A 9,978-nucleotide genomic window follows, 5' to 3' on the forward strand; every position below is an offset into this window, starting at 1 on the left:
CTGCTCCTACAATAAAACACGTACATCCGTCCCTGTTTATATTAACCATGACTAAATTTTAATTTTAAACTATTTTGGTAACAAAAATGAAACTATATATTGAAATTTCTAAAGTAAAATACATAAAATATAAGTTACATGATCTGATTTGGTTTAACATTTTTTATGGAAAAAATTATAAGATTCTCCTAAGTAGTATTATTTGTGAAAGGTGTACCTGTTTAGTAAAAGTTGTACCATATTCCACATAAGCTATGATGTTTTGACTTTTTAACAGTGCCACTGAATTGAATCTCCCCTAAATAGATTGGTGAGAGCATCACACTTGCAATTTTGAGTGGCAGAAATAATGATAGTAAATAGATTTCACCTAAAACTAGCAATCATATGATATAAATATAAATAAATACAAAAAATAAATAATAATGTGCTGCAAGACCTCTCAATGAATTATTGAATTTGGTCAAAGATAAAATATTATATATGCAATATTTTTCTACAAAATTCTTGTTGAGTGCTTTTCCAATATTCATTGTTTTTGTATGATATACCCTTTCCAATAAATTGTAATAATTACATAAAAAAACTGATCAGCTTAAAAAAAATTGACTCTCTTTTAAGAAAAAATTACTCATAATTGTTAAATTTACATGTGAGCATGGAGAAGAACAAGAATAGAGAAGCCAAGAAGAAATTGAGAATTGAACTTTTATAATGATGAGACTCAAAGAATACAAAGCTATAATTTGCTATTTATACAAATACTACTTCTAACAGAATGCTATAGCTGCTCTAACTAACTATACAACTCAACATGTGCAATCAAACCTACTACTAACAATTTTCTATACAAAGAGAAATAATAGCTAAAATTAACAAATTCTAACTAATAGAATAAATATCAAGTAACACCCTCCCGTAAGCTTGGAGCATTGGGAGAAAAGAGATCCAACAATCCAAGCTTAGAATAACCTGCATTGAAAGGCTCAGGAGCAAGAGGTTTAGTGAGAATATCGGCAGCTTGATTATTGGTGGAAATGGGAAGAAGATGAATCAACTTTTCTTGCAATTTGTCACGGACGATATGGCAATCAGCTTCGATATGCTTGGTACGTTCATGAAACACAGGATTAGTTGCAATGTAAATAGCTGAATTGCTATCACAGTATAAATTAATAGGCTTTGTGATTGGAACACCAAGATCTTGAAGAACATAGCTCAGCCATTGGGCTTCTCTGGTGGCCAGAGCTAAAGCTCTATACTCTGCTTCTGAGGAGGAGGCTGCAACTGTAAGCTGTTTCTTACTCTTCCAAGTAACCAATGATGGTCCCAAATAAAAACAATATGCCGAGATGGATCTTCGAGAGTCAACACAACCAGCCCAGTCAGAGTCAGAGAAACCAGTAAGTTGCAAATCAGATTCTGCAGAGAAGAAGAGGCCTGCAGCAGGGGAACCTTTTACATAACGCAGCACTCTATGTGCCGCCTTCAAATGCTCAGTAGTGGCGCAGTCCAAAAACTGGCTTAGCTTCCCAATGGCATAGCTTATATCAGGCCTAGTATTTGCTAGATATAAAAGCTTGCCCACAATTCTTCTATATTGACTAGAATCAGTGAGCAATTTTCCAGCAGTTTTACTAAGCTTTGCTCCATAATCGATGGGAGTGGTGGCAGGTTTGCACCCTTCAAATCCTGTTTCCTTGAGTAAATCAAGAACATATTTTCTCTGGTACAAAGCAATTCCCGTCTTAGATTTTGCCACTTCTAGACCAAGGAAGTACTTCAAGTCTCCCATGTCTTTAATCTGAAATCTCTCATAAATAACATCTTTAACTGAGTTAATTTCATTTAGATCATCACCTGCCAATACTAAATCATCGACATACACGAGAATTGCTGTGAATCTAAGTGAAGTAGTTCTTGGTGAAGAGGCTGTAATCTGATTTACATTGAGTGAATTTTAACTCGAGTAAAACTGATTTGAGCTTGCAATTCCACTGCCTACTCGCTTGTTTCAATCCATACAAGGACTTTTCAAGCTTGCAAACTTGACCAGGCGAAGCTTCCAAACCTGGAGGCACCTTCATATAGACCTCCTCATCAAGTTCACCATGTAAAAATGCGGTGTTGACATCAATTTGTTTAAGGTGCCACCCTTTTACTGCTGCAACAGCAAGTACCACTCTCAAAGTCCCTAGCTTTACTACAGGACTGAAGGTATCTCGATAGTCAACACCAGCCACTTGTGTATGTGAATCCTTTGGCAACAAGTCTTGCCTTATGCCTCTCCACTGTACCATTTGGGTGGTATTTGGTACGAAAGACCCATTTACATCCAATTGCTCTCTTTTCAATTGGCAAAGAAGTTAGCTTCCATGTTTTGTTTTCTTCCAAGGCAGTCAGTTCAGCTCTTATTGCCTCTTGCCAACAAGTTTGAGTGATTGCATCCTCATAAGTTTTAGGCTCTAAATTTTGAATAGCAACAGAAAATACAAAATGCATGGGGGAAAGCCTAGTATAAGACAAGACATTAGAGAGAGGATACCTTTGAGCAGTAAGCTATGATGAGGGTGAAACAGTGTTGATGGTTTGACACTCATAGTCCTGCAAGTATGCAGGTGGTTTAGTTTGCCTAGTTGATCTCCTTACATCAGCAACTTCAGGCATAATGGAGGATTCAGGCAGAGCAGCAGAATTATGAGTTGAAAATTCTTCATGTGATGCAGATGTGGTTTCCAAATGATCATGAATTTCAGGATAAGGGAGAATTTCATCAGTTTCATTTAATTCAGAGGAAGCATTATCTTCCTGCTGGCTGAGATTTGGGTGATGCAAGCTTGGTTGAGTGGCTGCATCATCAGTGTTTAAAACTTGTATCTGACTCCCTTCCAAAAATTCATAATCAAAGGGATGAGATGCAACATGAGATGAATGAGAGGAAGCTGAAAAATTATCATTGTTGGCATTATTGGAGTGACAGTAAAGAAAACAATTTTCATAAAATTGGACATCCCGAGATAAGAAAATCTCTCGAGTTTGCAAATCAAAGGTAATCTTTCTCTCTTGATCTCGTTGATCGGAAACTCGTTATCTCTCCTTAACGGGAAGACAGTTAGACAACAAAGCTCTCATCAAACTCTACGGTGTGAGTTCAAGAAAGAAGAAGAAAATAAATAGATGAAGAAGAAGAGCGGATGCTGAGATTTCAAATAGGTATGAAGAAAAGAGAGAAGAAATTGTGTGAGTTCAAATCAAATGAAGGAAAAAGGGAAAAATAAAATTCACTAGTCAAGAACAGCGAACGAGCGTTTCAACTGTAAAGCTGGACTCATCATCCTTCTCTAATCACGTCAACGAATTGTGAATTAGAGAGCAAGTTTCTCATCCTTCAATCAGGATCTCAACGTTCCTCCATCCACGCTCACCGCACCATGTTAAATTTACATGTGAGCATGGAGAAGAACAAGAACAGAGAAGCCAAGAAGGAATTGAGAATTGAACTTTTATAATGATGAGACTCAAAGAATACAAAGCTATAATTTGCTATTTATACAAATACTACTTCTAACAGAATGCTATAGCTGCTCTAACTAACTATACAGCTCAACATGTGCAATCAAACCTACTACTAACAATTTTCTATACAAAGAGAAATAATAGCTAAAATTAACAAATTCTAACTAATAGAATAAATATCAAGTAACAATAATTTTAAGCTAATGATTTTAATTTTTAATTTGGGTTTGAAAATTAAGTATTTTCAAGATAATGTATAACTCATTTTTATTCTCTATATTAGCTCATGAACATTGCTATGGTCAACAAAACTTATCATTTTAAATCAACACTTGATTAACAAATATACTTTTATATGTAATGTCTAAAAAAATGAGATTAAATATATTTTAAATTTTAATAGTATAAATATATGATATTAATCCAAAATCTTAACTAATATTAATAAAAAACAGTGCACTCCTAACATTTCTCTTAGCTAACTAAAACGCAATTCATATTTTAGAATAGAGTTTGAAACTGGACTTCCAATACTGTGTTTCCAATTTATTTTTTTGGATATGTCCAATTCATTATTTGGCTTACGCTTGAATCAAATTTAGCCCATCAACTGTACATTTTAGCCCATCAAAATTAGAAAATAACAACATGGCCCGTCTACTTTTATTTGACCATAGACAAGACCAAAAATTGTAAATGTAGTTGGAGGCCTGGATCAAGTGGTGGCACATCATGGTTGGGCCGTATCAAAACCGTTGGAAAATCATGTAACCCAAAAAAAAAAGGAATTTAGATCTTCTAAAGTTTAAATTTCACTTTAAAGAGTAAAGTGTGATCTCTTACCATTAATTTTGTTGATGAGACCAAGAATAAATATGAAAAAGAAACTATTCAAGAGTAGAAGATTATACTTTACTCTCTAAAATGAAATTTAAACTTTAAAGGATCTAAATCCAAAAAAAAGTGGGACATCATGTGATTTCCAATCAGCCACATATTGATTTGAATCTGGCTTTAGCTATAAGTGGATAAAGAACCCGGCCCATGTAGTGTTGTACTAAGAAAAAATTGAAGTCACTTTTGTACATAAAAAAAATTAAAGTCACTTTATAATTCTTCAAAAATACTATTTATATATCAAAATAATATGGCAAGACTATATCATTTGAATTATAACTCACTGGCAGCTATCAATGCATTTATGTATAAATATATGTATAATTTAATTTATTTTTAATGTGTATTTGTAGTTCAATATATATTTTATATTAGTGGCTAATTGTAGTGGTTAATTTTAGTATATATGTAATATAGTTGATAATTCTTTATCCATCAAAAATTAAGGTAAAAAATCACAAGACCTTTTAATCGAGCTCATTTTGATTTAGATATGCTTTTCTTTTCAGATATCTTTTTTGATAGTTAAACATAAATAGTTTGAGTTAAGAAATTTAAATAATTTCAATATTTGACAATTTTTTTGTGCTGATATTTAAGTTTTTAACTAGAATTAAAAACTTATAATTAAGTTCTTAATCAATCATATATTTTATTTTTTCAATGATTAAGAATGTATTTGTCTTCATACAAAGCATAAATAAATCAAAATAAAGGTCTATATTTTACAAATTAGAACTTTCATTTTTCTTGGTTAAGTCTATTTTTGTCTTTTGATGGTGACAAGTTGTATTTGTAGGGTTAATAGTTAAATTAGTTCTTAAAAGATATACTTAGTATATATAATTAGATATTAAACAAATATATTTATAAAAATCTATCAATTTATTATCTTTAGATTATATTAGGAATATATTTTATTTAATTGGAATATGAACTAAATTAATATATTTTTATAAAGATATTTATTCAGCGTCTAATTGAATATGTTGGGTGTCATTCTATATCATCTGACGAAAACTATTAATTAAGTGACGAAATGATAAAAATAATTAATTTATAATCTTTAAATTAAAAGACTATTTTAGTTAATAAAATTTTCAAAAATAAATTTGAAGAATAACTCATTTTTCAGAGACTAAGTTAAGCTTAATTCTGTATTTATATTATGGATGTATTTGGTGAAAAAAAAAACTAAAATAATTTGAACCAAATCCTACTTAAAATTTTTCAAATTAAGTCCAGCAGATCAATTTCAAGGTTTCTACACAAATTTGACTAATTTAACTGTCGATTTCTTTATTATCTGTTTGAAAGTCTTAAAAATTTAAGTTTGACCAAAGTATAAATTTTATAAGAATACTCATAAGTCATAATAAAGTTGAAAAGTTGGTGCTTATCAAATCAGTGTTAAATAGTTTGCCAGTATTTTATTTGAGCTTGTATAAGATGTCGAAGGTTGTTGCTGAGAAATTAATTTCTTTGCAGAAAAAATTTCTATGGGACAAGGAGGATGGGAGGAATGGTATTACTTTGGTAAGATAGAATTTGGTGCAGGCCCCAAAGAAGTTAGGTGGGTTGGTAGTTAGAGATGCTATAATTCAGAACACTGCACTTTTGTTTAAGTGGTGATGGTGTTTTGCGAAGGATTAGTGTCTATTATGAAAAAAAATGGTATGTTCTTGTAATAATTTGAAGCCGAATGAGTTACTGTCCACTGATGCGTGAGCATCTTTTCTATTTTTCCTAGTGAATTTGCATTTGAATTGTTAAGTTTAATCAAAATTTAAATACTTTTTAGCCACTATGAATGCTACTTTGAGTTGTGTGCAATTCTGTTTATTTCAGGTAGCATTCGGATGGATTTGACGGAGTTTTATAGAAGAAGAGAAAGAAAGTGGATGATGCTGTCAACCATGACCTCCTTGTACTCTAACGGATATAACTTGAGTTACAGAGGTCCAATTGACGTGATTCTAGTGGCATTGAAAAACTAACTTCCAGTGCTTTCCAACGATATAAAATAGTATATCCTTTTTCTCCATTTCGTTCGGTCTCAATGGCACCAAACTTGAGATTCTCCAAGTTTGACGCCACACTCACCTACCTCCAGGAATGCTTGACGTCGAACCAATTTCTCAAGTTTGGCGCCAAGGGTGCATAATATTGAAGATACATTCAGGCATGGTGGCGCAAGCTTGGTTCGGCTCAAGTTTGGCGCCACCCTTAATGAAATTGGTGGTCCCCAATTGTCCAAGGAGCAGCACGAGATGTATTTAATTAATTTTGATTAAAACTTTATTTTATTTTAAAATAAGAAAAGATATTATTTAGTCTAGAAAATATATTTTACATTAATTAGGATTAGATATAAAAGGGAAAAGAATCAGTTCTTCAGGCTTCACTTTTCTCTCTTCCCTTATTCTGTAATTTACAGTTTTTGAGAATCCTTATTTTCTCTCTGAACTATGAGCAACTAAACCTCCACCGTTAATGTTAGGAGCTCTATCTATTGTATGGATTGATACTATTATTTTTCTATTTTAATTCATGTGCTTATTTCTATTTCAAGAATTATTTTTGTCCTTTATCTTATGAATCTGGGTGGAACGGAAGTATGACACTGGTTCTAATTGAGTTCTTGTATAACTTGAAAAAGCTCTTTACTTGAACAACAGCTTGAAAACAATTTCTCCTAAATTTCTAATTATCTGAACTTAACGGGATACGTCACATATAATCCCTTTATATTTGGGTAATTAGGGTTTCTGTGGCATATAAACTAGAATTGAACTTCACCCTCTAATTGGAATGAAGTGACCAAGGAATTGGCGTTGATGAAGGTTAGAAGAGACTAAAAAGGTCTAAGGAATTAGGGTTTAGTCACATATAATTTTCCATGAATTGAATCTTACATGATTAAAATAGTTAGTAAGAAAAGTCAATCCGAAAGATAGATATCTCTGAAGTCTTAACTGTTTTCTCCATATATTATTCACATCAATTTACTATTCACTTTCTGATTCTAAGAATAACTATTTAATGCAATTGAACTCTCAACACTCTTTTCTGTTTGTCTAACTAAGTAAATCACTTAATTATTGTTGCTTAATCCATCAATTCTTGTGGGATCGACCCTCATTCACTTGAGGTACTACTTGGTACGACCCGGTGTAATTTCCGGTTAGTTTGTGGTTATAAATTCCGCACCATCCACTCAAGTGTTACCTATCAGAGGAGGACCATGGAAGGATATATGCCAGATACAGATAAAGGAGCAACATATAAAGGATAAGATGATTACAGGTCTGTCCATGAAGATTGGTGACGGACGTCAGACTCGATTTTGAGAGGATGTTTGGTTATATTGTGGATCCCTGAAAGATCGGTTCTCCAGACTCTTCTCTGTTTCAAACCAGTGTGATTCGGTTATTGGGGATTGTGGGTTTTGGGATGGGCTAGAGTGAATTAGGAACTTCCAATGGAGGCGAGAGTTATTTCAGTGGGAGTTGGATCTCCTAAGTCAGATACATGAGGATTTGAGACCTGTGAGGCTAGTATATAATAGAGAGGATAGAGTGGTGTAAAAATTTGATATATTTGGTATTTTTTCGACTAACTCTTTTGTGCAGGTATTACAAGAAGGAATGCTATCAGAGGATATAACCAGTTACAGCTTTACTAATACCATTTGGAAGGATTTAGTTCCACTAAGAGTGGAGTTGTTTGTTTGGTTTGTCTTGACAGACAGGGTGAATACTAAGGAAAGGTTAAGTCAGTTCGGAATAATCAATCAGGATGATAAGAGTTGTATTTTATGTAACAAGGATGTTGAGTAGGTCCATCACTTGTTTCTTGGCTGTGCTTTTGCTTGGCAGGTGTGGAGTGCTTGGATATCTGTGTTTGGCCGGCTATGGTCACTTTCGGGATTGATGAAAGACCACTTTTTAAGTTGGACAAAAAAACTGCGTAAGAAGGAGGATCGGAAGCAGCGGTTAAGGTGCTTATGTGCGATCATTTGAAACATTTGGATGGAAAGGAATATGAGGATATTTCATAATAAAAGCAAACGTGTAAAAAAAATTATCAATATATCCATGCATAGCCGCGACGTGTGAAAATACGTACTCTTTTTATGTTGTTGATGGTTTTGTCAGAGTCATCTCTATTAAAAATAAAAAAACTTTTTAAAATGATATAAAAAATCTTTTTATTTTTGTGTTACTTTCTAAGAATTGCTTATCTGCTTTAAATATTTACTTTTATTTTATTCTACTCTACTGTATTGTGTTCCTTTGTTTAAAAAAAAAAAATTATCTACATTAACCATTGATATAAATAAAAAATATTATGAAGTACTTATATTAGAGTAACTTAGATATATTTGATAAAATCTTGCATAACTTTTTAAGTCTTTTTTACATCATCTCTATTAATTCTCCCTCTTCCTTAATAATAATATAATTAGAAACAACCGAGATCTTTTATATTCCTTTGTTTTTAAATAATTATATCTTGCTGCTGAAAGTAATATTCAATAAACATTTAACTAAACTTTACAATTATTTATCTTATCTCTTAAGACCTAACCAAATCAAATCAAGATTTGTCTTTTTTTTTTAATATTTTTAGAAATTGAATATTATACTTTTTAGTTTTTATTAGATTATAATTTAATATATAGAGTATTTATCTTTCTGTTATTGACATAAAATTAATATTTTTATGATATTTATAAGTGTTATTTAACTCTTTTATGAATAAAAAATGTTTTTTTTTAATTATTATTATTATTATTATATATGTCTGACGTGGTTGTGCTCTTTGGGTGGAGAATGATGGGTTGAAAGGGGACCATTGAATCATATATGGATTCAAATAGAGTTATAATCTAAGCATTGGTGGCAGCAGATAAGATTTTCAATAACTTCCTCTAAGGAGTAAACATTATTGAAACACAAATCTATGATATGATATGATTCGATTACGATACATGCATGTGGCATGTGGCATGTGGCAAATGGGCATATCCATTATGAGTCATGAGCTGTACCCAAGTCAAACCTTCTTATCCTCATCTTTCTTCCTTCTCGTACCTTAATCCACCTCATCCTTAATCCTTATAACACAAACAAATTATTTTGCAACAAATTATATAAATAGCATAATAGTATAAAAAGAAAGCTTGATCATTAGAATTTATTATTTTTAGTTATTAGGTAATTATTAATATTTAATTATATAAAATAAAATATATTATTAAATTATTAAATTAAAAACATAAAATTAAAAAAATTAAACTAATAATTAAATAATAACTAAAAATAAAAACTTTTGATATCTCTTAACATCTTTTATAATATAATATTAATGTAACACGTTATTATTTAACTGCCAAAAAATACTAATTCACTCTTTTAGTCTCTAGAATATTTAGAAGATTATAAGTGATTGAGTCAACTACTTTTTTATTATTTATATGATAATGTACAATTAGATTATCATATAATATACAAATAATATATAAAAAAGAATGTATTATTTTATTTAAAACATTAAAAAATG

The sequence above is a fragment of the Arachis duranensis genome, chromosome 5 (assembly GCF_000817695.3).
Source record: "Arachis duranensis cultivar V14167 chromosome 5, aradu.V14167.gnm2.J7QH, whole genome shotgun sequence".
Classification (NCBI taxonomy): domain Eukaryota; kingdom Viridiplantae; phylum Streptophyta; class Magnoliopsida; order Fabales; family Fabaceae; genus Arachis; species Arachis duranensis.